We start from the raw sequence: 15,133 nt of genomic DNA, 5'->3' as shown, positions 1-15,133 counted from the left end.
TACATGACAGTCCCCATGAACAACCCCTCTTAATATTCACACTCATAATGATCCTCTCTGCCATTGACTTTAGACTTGGCCAAATTATTTGCTTCACACTTGCTTTGCAAACAGCTTATAGGAGTGATCTTGGCTAAACTGCATGAAGCAAAAACTACCAAAGTGAGCCTCGTCAAAACAGAATTGTGATGAAAATAAATTGGTTTTGTTTTAAGCCACTCATCTGTTTTCAACTAATTTGTTACTAAGTGAGGAATAACTGAAACACTGATGGAGGTCTAATGACGGAGCTGTTGGAGAACATAGCTTAGGTATATAGCCTAACAGGATCCTTGAACCTGAGTCCAGAATTAGATAGTATTACCTACCATTTGAGGAAAATGCCTGACAACTTGAAGTCCCTCCTCACAGGTGTTGAATCTGTCCCATATACATTTTCTGCATGGAGCAACAGAGTTGAATGATTCTTGGGTAGGTAGGTATGATCTAAAGAGAAATGTACTCAGCCATGTAAACACAATTTTTTCTCTCAATCAGATGACACATACCCTTTTCCCAGGAGATTTAGGGAATTGAAAGTAACCGAGAAGACGGAGACAAGAATATTAGTTATTGTTATCTCTCCACATAGAAATAGAGTAAGTAGAAAAGGTATTCTCCATTCCCAGTGCCACCATGATCACGAACAAAGACTCCACTTTGTCCCACATACAGATCGCTAAATATCAGAGAACCTATCTTAAAATCCACATTTCTGATGAAATGTTATGATCTTTATGGTTAGGGGTGTTTTTATCAGCATTCAACTCATTATTTGAGATAGGGTAAGCATGTTGGATTGAGTGAATGAAAAAGCTGGGGCTAGCAGGTGGTGTAGTGGTTAAAGCTCCCACATGGTTGACCGTAATTCAAGTCCTGAACTCAGCAGCTTGAAACTCACACTGAGCATGTGTATACACATGCCCAAAATCCTGAGAGAAGAATGGAGAAGGCATTGTGGTATGGCCATCCCTAATGGGTGTGTGGGGGGGTGATTTCTCACTTTCAGTCTCTCTGTCTCTCTCTGTCTCTCTGGCAAACACTTGCACCCTATAGCAAAAATCTATTAAAAAAAAAGAAAATAGCACACAACAAAACATATATACATTGATTTCACTATGAATGAAGTATGGAGGAAATTCTCTGTTTTACATTTTAGTGTTTTTTTAGCTAGGAATTAAAAATATAATAATGCATATTAAGTACCTATGATTTTTGCTTGAGTACCAGATAAACTTACTTTTCAAATAATCTCCAGCTCTGTACTGTATGATGGACTGCATGAAATTTAATTACTATTAATTACTGTTATTATTTCCTGATGTTGCTTATCAGAATATTTCATTTTTATGCCAATTAGAGTATAATTATTAGGATAATGGACTTTACAAAAACCAATTATGCAATGAGGCTAGATGGGATTTATCTCTAGTAATTGAGTCTCACAATTTAAGATCAAAATAAGTGAATCAAAATGAAAATGTAGAATCATTAATCCCCCAGGCATCAACAATAAGGTTGATTTGCTCTTCCACCCCAAATTAAGTTGGTATTTTACAATGTCACATCAGTTGATATATAAGGCCAGTTCACCATGAGGAAATCTGTGTTAATCCACTTACTATTCAGCCTCAGGCCACAAAACTTCCACAAAACATTATGTTGGAGCTTTACATTTGATCCAGAACACCAATGCAAATGTATGGGAAATTCTCTACAGTTTTACTTGAAATTCATGTAGTACCTTTGAAAGACCTAAGAAAGAAGATATAATATGCATTTTCCTTTCAAGTACAGCATTAGCTAAATTGCTCTATGAGTGTCCCAATTCATACTCTTGAGAAGTGTTAGGAAAAATAGCTGAATTTAGGTGATGCATTGCTTTAGCTTGATTTCCTATAAATACCAGATATATTAATACTTAAACTGTGTCTGGTTTATTTTTTTGTTTGAAGATAAGTTATTTTTATTTTATTTGTTTGTTTTGTTTTCTATAGGGCATGTACACTCACAGGAAAGACAGAGAGATAAAAAGCAAGAAATCACCCCCCTTGGGGGATGGCCAGGCCGCAATCCCTTGTCCTCCATTCTCCTCTTGGGATCTTGGGCATGCATTCACGTGTACCCGGTGTGAGTTTAAACCATAGGTCTAGGATTCGAACCTCAGTCAATTACGTGGGAGTCCAGCAACATTACCATTATGTCATCTGCTGGTCCCAACTGTATATTTTTTAAAAGGATCTGATAGTGAGTTCTTTAAAAGGAAGAAAAACAGGATATGAAGGTAAAGTATGCCTGGGGCATAGTAGAAAAAGGAATATTAAAACATTGATGAATATATCAATGGGGACAGCTGGTGGCATGAAGGTTAAGACACTGAATCCCACGTGGTCTGCTCTACATCCTGCATTGGAGATGACCACACAGAAATCCTTTCTCTTATATTTTTCTCTCTGGATTCTGGGCATGCACACACACACACACACACACACACAACCAGGTATGTCTTGTTTTTTCAAACCACTGGGTCAAGAACTTGAACCACGTAGTCAGCCATGTGGGATCAAGCCACCTTAACCATGACACCACTGGCTGGCCCTAGAAGAACGGAATATTAAGGATAAGTTTTCTAAATTGGTTCTGTGATTTTTGGAACCAGTTATTTAACTAAAGGTATTAATGTGTTTATTTCCTGTAGTAGAGAGGGCACTAATAGTTCATAGTGTGATGTGGAATAGGGATTGAAAAAACATCATCTTTGTATAATCCAAATCAAGAATTTGTAAAAGATTCTGATTAAGCGTATGTGTGATAACTTAGAACATTTTTGTCAAACTTAACAACCATAATAAAACTGGTTGCTTGTTTCCAATTGTGCTTGACAAAGTAAAGGGAAAAAAAAATGATGAACCCTGGGTTTCAAATTCCCTACCCTGGGTTTCAAATTCCCTGCACAAGCTCTGCATAAACAACATGAAACTTTCTGTATACTAAAAGAAACCCTATCTCCTGTCATCCTGTCATTGCAGAGTTGAGACTAAGAGAAAAAAAAAAATCATCATTTGAGTGACTGAATTGCAATGCAAATTAAATTACTAACCTTGCAGGGTGTCTCTAGTTAAGGGTTAAGTGAGGGCCTTGATTGGAAAGAAATGAGATCCTATAAATTGGAATGGGAAGATGCTAATGAAGTAGAGGACTTGAAGCCCTAAATTTCCCTGAGTCTTTTTTTTGGCAGTAGAAACAACCCTCCTACCCCTATCTGATATTAACTCTACTTTGCCTGAAGACTCCATAATGGTCTCCCCTGAGGTAATTGTCTTGCAAGACCCTGCTGGTTCTCTGCTGAACTCACCTCTCAAGCCTCTCCTTACTCCTGAAACTCTAGCTAGACTCAGGTCAAGGAAGAGTCAGAACAGTAATCAGAATAGTTTGATTCACAGAGACCTAGAGCAATGGTTAGTTAATCATGGCATCCCTAAAAGTGAAATAAATGAACTGGCTACTCAATTCTTTTCTTTCTTTCTTTTTTTTTTTTTTTTTCTTGGAGGGTTTTATGTATGCTCGCCAGAAAGACAGAGAAAGACAGAGAGAAAGAAAGCAAGAAATCACTCCTGAGGGGGAATGGCCATTTGCAATCCTTTTTCCTCCATTCTCCTCTCGGGATCTTGGGCACACACACACACACATGCACATGCGCCCGGTGTGAGTTTAAGCCACTGAGTCCAGGACTGGAACCACGATGACTACAAGGAAGTCCAGCGATGTAGCCATTACACCATCTGCTGGTCTCCTGGCTATTCAATTCTTACTTGGTCTATAAAAGCAAAAGAGTTCTAAGTTAAGTGAACAGAGATCTAACTTGAATCATAAAAACAGAGTCACAGAGCCAGCAGGTGGTGTGGTGATTAAGGGCACTGGACTCCCACATGGCTGACCATGGTTTGAGTCCTAGACCTGGTAGCTTGCTTTCTTACTTTCTCTCTCTCTCTCTCTTGCTATCACTCTCACTCTGTCCCTCTCTGGTCAAATTTTAATTAATTAATTAAAATATATTTTTTAAAAAAGAAAACAGATTCACAATTCCTTAATCAACTCTCAAATTTGAATCAGTTTATAGACTCAGAGTCCCTGAATAAAGAGAAGGCCAACTGAACAGAAATTTTTCCAATGAGAGGAATCGGAGGCAGTGAACCTGGTTATGGTTATTTTTTTCACTTGAATTAAGACTTGGTCAGAGGTTCAATTAAATACAAATTCATGGAAGGTAGACAGTAAATTGTCTGGGTAGTTAGGTCCTTGGCCTGAAAATTAGGCCAACTCAACTCAAGGTGGAAAAAAAAAATCCTTTCTAACTTATTATTTTGTCATTTTTTAAAATGATAGAGCATTTTCTTCAATTAACTTTATTTTATGGTGAAAAACTGTGTATTTAGAAGTAGCCAGCTGGACTCAGTTTAGATAATCCCAATTTTGTTGGCAACATCCAAAGCGCCATATTCAGGAGCCAGTCACACATCTGCCTTCTTCTCTCCCTCAGGCCTGATTAGAGTGTTGACCTTGGCCACATCAATATTGAAGAGCTTTTTCACAGCCTGTGTGATCTGGTACTCGTTGGTCTTGACATCCACAATGAACACAGATGTGTTCACTTCTGTCTCCTTCGTGGCAGACTCGGTGGTCAGGGGGATCTTGATGATGGCGTAGTGGTCAAGCTTGTTTCTCCTGGGGGGGTGCTCTTCCAATATTTGGGCTGCCTCTGCTGCCGAAGAATCTTGGGCCTCTGGAAGGTGGGTGATGTATGGGTCTTTTTTTGTGGCTGTGGACATCTTTCAGCACTGCCTTTCTGGCCTTCAAATCCTTTGCTTTTAGCTTCAGCTTTGGGAGAAGCAGGAGCTTCCTTCTTCGCTTCGACATCATCTTAGCAAAAAGCTTCAATTAACTTTTCACAGAATTTGATTTGGGTTATGACTACTTCACAGTACACATATATGAAAAAGGAATCAGCCATGTAATCAATGTTATCTTATCAAAGTTCTACATTAATGTTGGGATCGTACAAGAAAAAGTAGAGGAGGAAATGGAAAGAAACTGTTCAATGTGTAAGGACTTTTACTTTAGAGTGATGAAAATACTTTGGCATGAGACAGAGGTAATGGTTGTACAATATTGTGAGTGCACTAAATGCTATTGAATTTTTCACTTTAAAGTGGTTAGTTTATGTTGAGTTAATTTTACCCTAGTAAATTAATTTTCTTTAAATCATAAGAAATATGAAGATGAGTGTATTAGTTTGCTAGGGCTGCCATAACAAAAGTCCACAGACTAATGGTTTAAACAGCAATGGTTTATTTTCCCCACAGTTCTGGAGGCTACAAGTCCCAGATCAGGATGTGAAGAGTTTGGTTTCCAGGACCTCACTCCTTCCCTTGCAGGTGGCCTCCTGAGGTCCTCACATGGTCTTTTCTTGGTTCTTATGTATCCCGATTGTCTCTTTTTGTGTGTCTAAATTTCCTCTTATAGAGATACCAGTCAGATAGATTAAATTCTACACTGATGGCCTTGTTTTAACTTCATTACCTCTTTAAAGGTTCTATTATCAAATTCAGTTACATCCTGAGGTACTGCAGCTTACAGTTTCAGTATAAAAATCAGGGGTGGGGGGCAATTCAGCCCTTAAGTTTATTTCTTTTGTACAGTTTTTCCTTAATTTGTATTTCACTTGAGAGTCTATTGAAAACAAGGAATGGCCAGGTCAAGTTATCTTTATATTATCCAGTCAAAACAGAAAAAAGAAGTTAATGTTTTTCTCAGGCATCCAATCTTATTAATATCAAAGTTGGACCCCAGGCCTATATGACTCTGAAATCATTTTTTTCCCCAATGTATATAGGATATAGACCATAAAGAGATGGTTTGAGAAGTGTCAGAGGAACAGTGGTCAGATCCTCTAGTTGCTAACAAAGAAGTAGTAGTGGGTTAAGACCAAAAGTTGGGACCAGCAGATTGCACAATGGTTACATCACTGGACTCCCATGTAGTCAACTGTAGTTCGAGGTCTGGTGGCTTAAAACTCACCCCAGGCACATGTGCGTGTATGCCCAAAATTCCCAAGAAGAAAATGAAGGGGAAGGGATTGCTGCATGGCCATTTCCCCTGGGGGGTGATTTCTCACTTTCTACCTCTCTGTCTCTCTTTGTGTCTCTGGTGAGCACATACCCCCTGTAACAAAAATCTCTCTCTGAAAAAAAAAAATAAAAGCAAAAGTCAGGGGAAAAACACTGAAATTAAAATAAACAAATAAAAACGTTGATAAAGCATATATAAATTTCATTATACACACATTACATAATTAATATATCGGTTTGTTATGTTGGTTTTAATTACAGGGAAACAGGTCACATTTTTTTTTTTTAACAAATGAGTGAAACTTGATTACATGTTAAAATGCCTTGTTCTTTCTTCCTGCCTTTCTGCTCACAAAGCATGTATTACAAATATTCATGTGGTATAACGGTCACCTCATTAATGTTATGGCCCCATACACCGTTAAAAACCACCTATAGCAAATGGAGGGGGAATGATATGGCATCTACAGATGATTCTAGTTTTTTCTCTTTCTCCAAATAATGAACAGTATTTATGGCTTGGTTTTGAATACATATGATAATTACCCCTTCATTTTCACATTAAGTGTAATTCATTTTAGCAGAGAGTTTATGATTCTAGAGAGACCATGAAAGAGAAGAGAGAGAGACTGATTTAAGGAAATGTGACAAAATTTAACAAAATAGGCCTCTTTACTTCTTTTTAACAAAAGTTAAAACTAGCCCAATTGTAATGGACCACCTTCTGAGATACTAGTAATATTCTGGAATTGCATATTAACTAATTTTAATATTTGGGAGGCGTTCTGAGTAATCATTTTCTTTGGAATAAATACATAGTGTAGATATAATTAGCAATATATATATATAGTCATCTGTAGTGGGGACAATTGTGTAAGTTAAAATTTATGAAAACTAAATTGGGGGAGAGATAGAAGTACGAATTTTCCTAAAATTAATATAATCTTCCGTGACATTTTCCGGCATGAAGAAACATCTGAATAACACTTAGCTTTTCTACCTACTCAACATTTTTTCCCCCAAGGGAGCACAAATTCAAATGGCATAATATTTATAATCATTTACATTAGAAAGTGGTTTCTTTCTCATTTTCCATAGGAAGTAAATTAACAGTTTATGATAGTCCTATCGCAGACAGCAAAATTTCTGTTTTTTTTTTTTTTTTTCTTTTTGGTGAGAGCAAGAGGGAGGCAGAGAGAGGAGAAAGGAGGACAGTTTTTGATAGTGTCTCACTATGTGGAGATATTCCTGACCCATCCTACCAGTTAGCCAGAACTACAGTGCACACCACCTGTAAACAGCCTGTCAGCTTAGTCTGAGAACTGACCCTAGCATATGTGATTAAAATGACCTACATGAACGACAGTCAGGGACAAGAGTGAACAGATAATACAACACTTGGTTTAATTAAGATAATATTTCTGTGCGCATCGTCAGTTTCAATGAGCTAACAGAAGTGATGTGTTCTGATTTATTAGAAATAATTAGTCCCTATTTCTTGAAGAATATTTGATTATTTCAGCACATTTTATTGCTAGTAACATGAAAGCTCAAACTACCATTCGCTTAGCATGGACAGACCCTAGACAGACCACTACACAGTGATGATCTTTTTCAAGCATTGCAAAAACAATATGAAATGCACAGAGCATTGCGTATTTCTTTTGCTTAGATCAGGAAACCCAAATCTAATGTGAAGTTAAGAACAGAGTAACAAAATGCACCACACCAGCAAGTGACATAGTGACTGAGGCTCTGGACTCCCACATGCATGACCCCTGTTCATGTCCCTGACTCAGTGGCTTGACAGTCACACTGGGTGTGTGTTTGTGTGTGTGCATGTCCAAAATCTCAGGAGGAGAATGAAGGAGATGAGACTGTGCTATGGCCAGTCCCCCTGGGTGTGTGTGTGTGTGTGTGTGTGTGTGTGTGTGTGTGATTTCTCACTTTCTCTCTCACTGTCTCTCTCTCTCTCTTTCTTTCTCTCTCTCAGGAGAGCATATACACCCTATGGCAAAAAACTAAAATAAAGTGAGATAAATACCAGAATCTGTGTTATAATTCATAACCAAATATATTTGGATTTCATAAATATCAAGGAGATGTGGAAAGGCATTTAAACAGGCATTTACTTTTCAATTTACTGTTCATTTTTCATCAGAGAACACTGATTTGATGGAATTTAGATTGTCAGATCTTCTGTTAGTTTAAAACGTTTCAGCCTAGTCATTTGTGATGGTTGCTTTTTGGTGTCAACTTGACTGGATTAGGAAATACTTAGAAACCTAATAAAATATTATTCTACGTCTATCAGAACAAGATCTCACTGTGTTCTGAGTTTCCTGCTTTATCCTCCCAAGTAGCTGGGATTTTTATGTCTACTATCACTCTCAGCTTCTGGAAATCAAACTGGATCTACCAGCATGCACTACTGCTGCTGGGTCTATACGTAATTTTTCTGTAATCTGTTGTATTTTATGTGTAATGCTTAATATAATGAAAAGTGTTTAACAGAGAAGGAAATCATAGGGTCCATATCTTACCTAGTTCTTCCCATTAAGTTGCTTTATTTAGAGGCTGTCAAAGATATTTTCAATAGCAACAAGGAATGACAAACTTATTTTCAGGGATAACTAAACTGGTCTGTGTAAAGACCTTGAATTTTGTAAGAGATAAAAAAAATCTGAATATATTGACTAAATTATAAACAAATAAGAACAGTAAAAGTAATGTTGTTGAGAAAGACGTAGCTGAAGAATGAAGAGGTAGCTAAAACCAAACTCAATTGCTTTGATGTACTGGGTTGTCAGAAATGTCATGACATAGTTTTGCATAGAAACACAGAAAAAAATATGTCATTACTTTTTCGACAACCCAATTTGTAAGAGCATTTGTGGGGAAAAATTACTGACAAATTCTTCTCCCTATCCTCAAGGATACAAGCCAAAGTAAATGAACTTACATTAAGAAAGGGAGATTTTGGCTAGAAATAGAAATAAAATAAAATAGTTTAGATTATTGTAATAAAACATTGTCCCTTTAAGACATTATGATAGAAACATGAACCATATATGCATTCATGAGAGCTGTCACCAAGTTTCAGAGCAGATTAGGTATGCAGACTCTATTTTCTTCACTATTTTTCTATTGATATGTTCCTGCAAATTAACAGCAAATAGTGAGTCACTACAGTGTCCAACATTTTATCCCATCTCTCACACACACACTTCTTCATCTACTATATAAGCCTTGTTTTAGTTACACTTCTATATACAGTTGTCCTAATAGTTCTGTCTTCCCAATGAATTGACTATAAATATGTCCTTCTTATAATCAAAATAAGATGCAGTCATAGATATCAAATTTGGGAATTAGATGTTTTCTTTCCACTATTTATAGACAGTGAATATTCCTTTTTATAGAGGATTAGTCCTTAAGCGATTGATTTAACTTTAAAATTCATTGCAATTCCTACCTAGCCAACCAAAAAAACTTTTATTATTTATTTATTTATTTATTTATTTTGGTGTTCAGCTAGGTAAAATCTCAACAATTATTGTATTTTTAAAAGCATGGTATAATAGAGGTATTGGCTAAAGTCTGTTTTTCTGCATGATCGGCATTGTTAAGCTAAATCCTTCTCTATGACATCTTCTAAACATACCTAACTTTACTTTGAATGAATAACATCCTAAATTTCTAAATTCTAAAGGACACCATCTGTTTCTAAAATCTCTGTGACTTTGTCATTTTAAATAATCTTTAAGATATATACTCTCAATTTAGTTAAATAACTCTGCAAATCAAATACTTATAATTTTTTTCTCTATTTTATTTTTCAAGAGGAACTCTCGAACATTCTAGTAGACATAAAAATCATCCATAGTTTTCTTTTTTTTTTTTTCTCACCCTCAACAAGTCAGGCTGCAGCTCAGAAAGTCAAACATGTCATTCCTGTATGTGTTGTCTTCTGTTTCTGCCTCCCTTACCTCTGCTTGCTAATAGCAATTACTGGCAAAAAAAAGAAAACTATTAAAATGATATCCCTGTCAAAACAGTTTCAGAAAATTGCTATAAGAACAATAGCTCTTTCACATGTACTCACTTCCTCTACTGTCATTCTCAAAGGGATCTACCATCAATTGTACTTTAATAAATACATGATTAGACCAACAGTGACTATTAGGATATGTGGTATCTAATGTGCACATTTTTGTTTTTCATTCTGAAATGATGTTAGACATCCTTATTTTGCTGTGAAGGGAGGAAAATAAGAAACAGAAACTAAGAATAAAGGCATTGCTGATTTTAAAAATCTCATTATTTTTTCCCCCAAGCTACAATACAGTATTTATTCTGCTTTATTTTTATCTGATGATAGGAAAAAAAAAGTGATTTTTGTCATCGGTTCCCATTGTATGAGTATTTCCTGCTTTGCTAATGGTGGTTGTCATGGTCTGCCATGCTGCCATCGTCTACAACACCGGGAGGTACATTTCACATCGCGTTCCATGCCATGTAGTGCACACTCTGCTTGAAAGGATAGATGATTAATTGTGATAGATAATTGATGTTATTCTAAATAGCATGCTATTGTTGTAGTGACAGCACCATATGTTCTCATTAGTCAAAATTCTCAACTGCCAACAATGTAAGTGCATGAAATTTTGAAAAGCAACAGTTGGAGAACTTTCAGCAACATCAAAATCTCAGGTGATGCACACAGTGCCCTTATGCCATTGCAACAAAAAGAAGTGCTGGATACATTATAATAACAAGAGCAAAAATGAAATTCCAGAGAAATGGATAGCCCCAAATACCAGCTTAAGAGATCAGAAAGCCAGAGGAAGGTGACTATGTGGTTCTTACAAAGATTCATGTCTAGACAGGCTCTGAGATTGAAGGTCTAGATTTCTAATGCTCACTGTCAATGGATGAAAACTATTATTGAAGCCACGTGAGCTGCAGTCAAAACCCAAGTAATGGGGCATTCCCTTAACTCAGGTGCCAAAACGAACACCTCTGCCCATCATGGATGATAGAAAGCTTGGGTTGTGACTAGAACTTCCTATAAAAGTGATCTTTAAGAACCAACGCCCCATGCCAGCCAGGTGGCATAGTGGTTAAGGTGGCTAGATCCCATATGACTGACTGTGCAGTCCATGTCTCTGACTCAGTGGCTTGAAAGAAATGCTGGGTGTGTATGTGCCCAAAATCCCTAGAGGAGAGTGGAAGAGAAGGGATTGTAGCACGGGTTTTTTCGCTCTTTCTCTCTTTCTGTGTTTCTCACAAGCACATGAACCTTATAGCAAATGGAAAACAAAACAAAGGAACCAAAGCCCCATTTATGCCCTGGACGTGGGTTAGGGTCTGAACCTACAGGATGTGCATTATAATGTAAGTACAAAGAAGGTGAGAGGAGAACTGGAGGATTTTCTGTAGAAGAATAGTTAAATAACACTGGGCAGGTATGTACTGTGAAATACTAGCTTAAAAAAGAAAAAAAACTAGTATGCACAGAGCCACACAGGAAGATACTAAAATATAATGTTAAGTGAAAAACTCAAGGACAAAATGAGATTTACAACATGATACAATTCAAAAAATAAAAATTCATGCATTTAACATGTCCCAGTATATAGTATATCAGGATGAGTTTACGGCGTAGGACATGTATCACATCTATTAAAGTCAGTGCTTATGGTGAGAAAGGAATATGAATTTGGATCTGGAATTTAAGGACAAAATAAAATAATACAAATGGTCTCAAAATAAGTGAGAGGCCATGTGTGAAGCAATTGTGAAACTGTGCTACAATGGTAGCCAACAAATAACTCTATAAACCGAGTGCCTATAAAATAATACAGTAAAACAAAACATAGACTTAAATAATTTATGGGACAAGAATGAATAATAGAGCAATTACAAAATATATATAATTAAACAGCAACTGTGTTAGTCTGCTTCAGGCTTTCATAACAAAACACCACAGACTGAGTGGCTAAAACAACCAAAATTTATTTTCTCACAGTTCCAAAGGCTGGGAAATACAAACGAGATCAAGGTGCCGACTGATTTAATTCCTGGAGAGGACTCTCTCTGCAATGCAGACTGCTGCCTCCTTGTGTCCTGACACGTGGAGAGAGAGCTGTGGTGTCTCTTCCTTGTCTCTGGAGAACACCAGTCATTTCAGATTAGGGTACTCTCCTTCTGGCCTTTTTATCTTTTATTACTTCTTTATGTACTCCATGTCCAAAGATAGTCACATTGAAAGTTAGGGCTTCAGCAAGTGAATTTTGGAGGTACGTAGTTCAGTCTATAACCACAATTAAAATGCTATTTGAAGAATTCTGCCTAAGATGTAAGAGGGAAGAGCTCTACTTGGAACACGAGAGCTTGAGGAACTTCTTAGACCTCTCCCTTATGAAACTAGAGAAATTTATTTTGAAGCCATAGATGTAAAGTCTCTGATAATGGCCATAAGGGTATTCAGCAAATAAGTAAAATGTTATTTAAAAAATAATAATAAAATGAGTTAATAAATGGGAGGTTCTGTGACCTTTGAACCACGACTTGCTCTTCTCCTTTCTCTCCTGTTCGCTGAGTTTGAAACTCTACTTCAAAATGGTTAAGCCAAGAACACAAGTCTCCCTCTCCTGCAGATCCCAGAGGACTATCTTCCTGGGAAGGGCAGTATGTCAGCTACCTATAGCTTAATTGGATTACAAGCCAGAGGAGCCAGCAGGTGGGAGTTCCCTTCTCCCATGCAGATTCCACTCATGGGATGAAGGCTCTACCTTGGGTATGATGCTGCTGAAAATACCATGGTCCCAATTTATGGAGTGGATTCTCTATGTCAGGAAAAGCAAGTCAAGGAGACCTAAAACTGCTGCCCCTCTCACCGAGTACTCATCTACAAAATTATGAGTGTCATTCAGGAGGACTCACCATTGTCCCTGCTGCTAAAATCAGAGCTTCGTGTCAGAGATTTCGTCTCTGGGAGAAACAAGCAACAAGACAGAGAGCTCCCCCTCTCTCTCCTTAGAAACAGATGTTAGCAACTAAGCATATGAAGTTCAAGAATAAGGGCACTTTCGACAAGAGTAGAGGTTGTGGTGAAAGGCAATTGGTAGGAAATTGGTTGCTCTCACAGATACATGCAAAGCCATTGGCCAATTTGTTTTCCAGGGAGAACTGGAAAAGGAAACAGTTGGGAGAAGGCTTTCTGGGGCCAGCACAAATTTCACACACTGACCTAGAAAACTATTTTTCAAAGGAGCATGGATTTGACTGGATAAGTTTATGGGACATTTTACTCCTGGGCACTGTTGAAAACAACAAAGCACTCAGTCAACCCTTGGCAGAGTTTCACAGCTAAGCATGGGAAGGAAAAGGGACAGTCAAAGATTGAGTCCTCTCAAAACCATTGTCATTGCAGGATGATGGTCATTAAACTGTGACATAGTCGCTGAAGGGAATTTCATAACTTTTTTTTCTTTTTTGAGAAGTTTTTGGTATAGGGCACATGGGCTCACTAAAAAGACAGAGAGAGATAGAAATCACCCCCTGGGGAGAAGGGGGGTGATTTCTTGCCACAGTCCCTTCTCCTCCATTCTCCACTTGGGATCTTGGGCACGCATGCACATGCACCCAGTGTGAGTTTAAGCCACTGGGTCTGAGACTCGAACCACAGTCGACTACAGTGACATAGCCGTTACACCAACTGCTGGTCCCATGAATTTCATAACTTTTAAAAATGAACTAAAGGGGCCAGCAGGTGATGTGCTGGTGAAGGCATTGGACTCCCACATGATCAACTACAGTTTGAGTCCTGGGCCTGGCAACTTACTTTCTCACTTTCCCTCTCTTCTCTCTCTCTCTCTCTCTCTGTCTCTCTCTGATGAGCACACATCTCCTGTAGGAAATTAAAATAATAATAATAATAATAATAATAATAAAAAAATGAACTATAGTTATTTCTGTTAACATAGATAAATGTTAAAAGACCTATAATCTCAAATAAAAATTGGAATTTGCAGATGGATACATGCAATACAAAAAACTGGAGACAAGTAAGAATGGTAAAAATAAAAGCTATATAGCTTATGTATTTGATATATATGTGTGTGTCATGTTTTTTAAGTTTATTTCTGGGAAAGAGAGAGGAGAGAGAGAGAGAGAGAGAGAGAAGGCATATGCACTCCCAGCAAGGTCCTGTTTCCTTGATCCACCCCAGCATCAGCCAACTCCAGTCATGTGCTAGTGTCCTCAGGGAGGTCTCTGGACTTAACCTGGGAACTCTTCCACATGGGATTGCCTTGCAGAGCATTGTATTTTACTGCTACACTTCCCTTGGACTCCTATATTCATATATTTTTAATAAAAATGTAGAAACATCTATGGAATAAGAAGCAAGTAATCTCAGATAACGTTTTTTTTTTTGGTGTAAAATGTAATAGACTAGTACTGGGAGAGATGCAGGGGGTTCCTACTGCCTTTTACATGTTTTATTTCTTTAAGAATGAAATAAAAGAAAAGTAACCATTAAAAGGGCAAGCAGGTGGCGTGGTGGTTAAGACACTGCATCCCACATGGCTGACACAAGTTCAAGTCTTGAACTTGACAGCTTGAAAAACACTCTGGGCATGTGTATGTGCATGTCCAAAATTCCAAGAAGAGAACTTTGGAGAAGAAAAGATTGTGGCATGGCCATCTCCCCTGGGAAGTGATTTCTCACTTTACCTCTCTCTGTGTCTGTTTCTCTCTGGCAAGTACACACGTCCAAACATCTAAAAATCTTACCAAAAAAGTATTAATACCAATTAAATTCTAAAGAGGTAGGAATCAGAAAGCTGGCTTTAGATGTAATTTAAAACACATTGCTTTTCTTTTCTATTTTGCCTAACTTTACAGTGAATTGTAAAGCAAATGTTGAGGTAATAGCAACATGAACAAAAGGTGTAGTT

At 37.5% G+C, this 15,133-nt stretch overlaps 1 pseudogene; it reads right to left on the bottom strand.

Annotated features, from left to right (window-relative positions):
- Positions 1 to 4,496: 4,496 nt before the first annotated feature.
- Positions 4,497 to 4,956, bottom strand: LOC106736205 (60S ribosomal protein L23a pseudogene; annotated as a pseudogene).
- Positions 4,957 to 15,133: the final 10,177 nt, after the last annotated feature.

Source organism: Tupaia chinensis, unplaced genomic scaffold (genome assembly GCF_000334495.1).
Source record: "Tupaia chinensis unplaced genomic scaffold, TupChi_1.0 Scaffold000687_1, whole genome shotgun sequence".
In the NCBI taxonomy this organism is placed as follows: Eukaryota; Metazoa; Chordata; class Mammalia; order Scandentia; family Tupaiidae; genus Tupaia; species Tupaia belangeri.
This window is presented reverse-complemented; position numbering and strand designations above follow the sequence as displayed.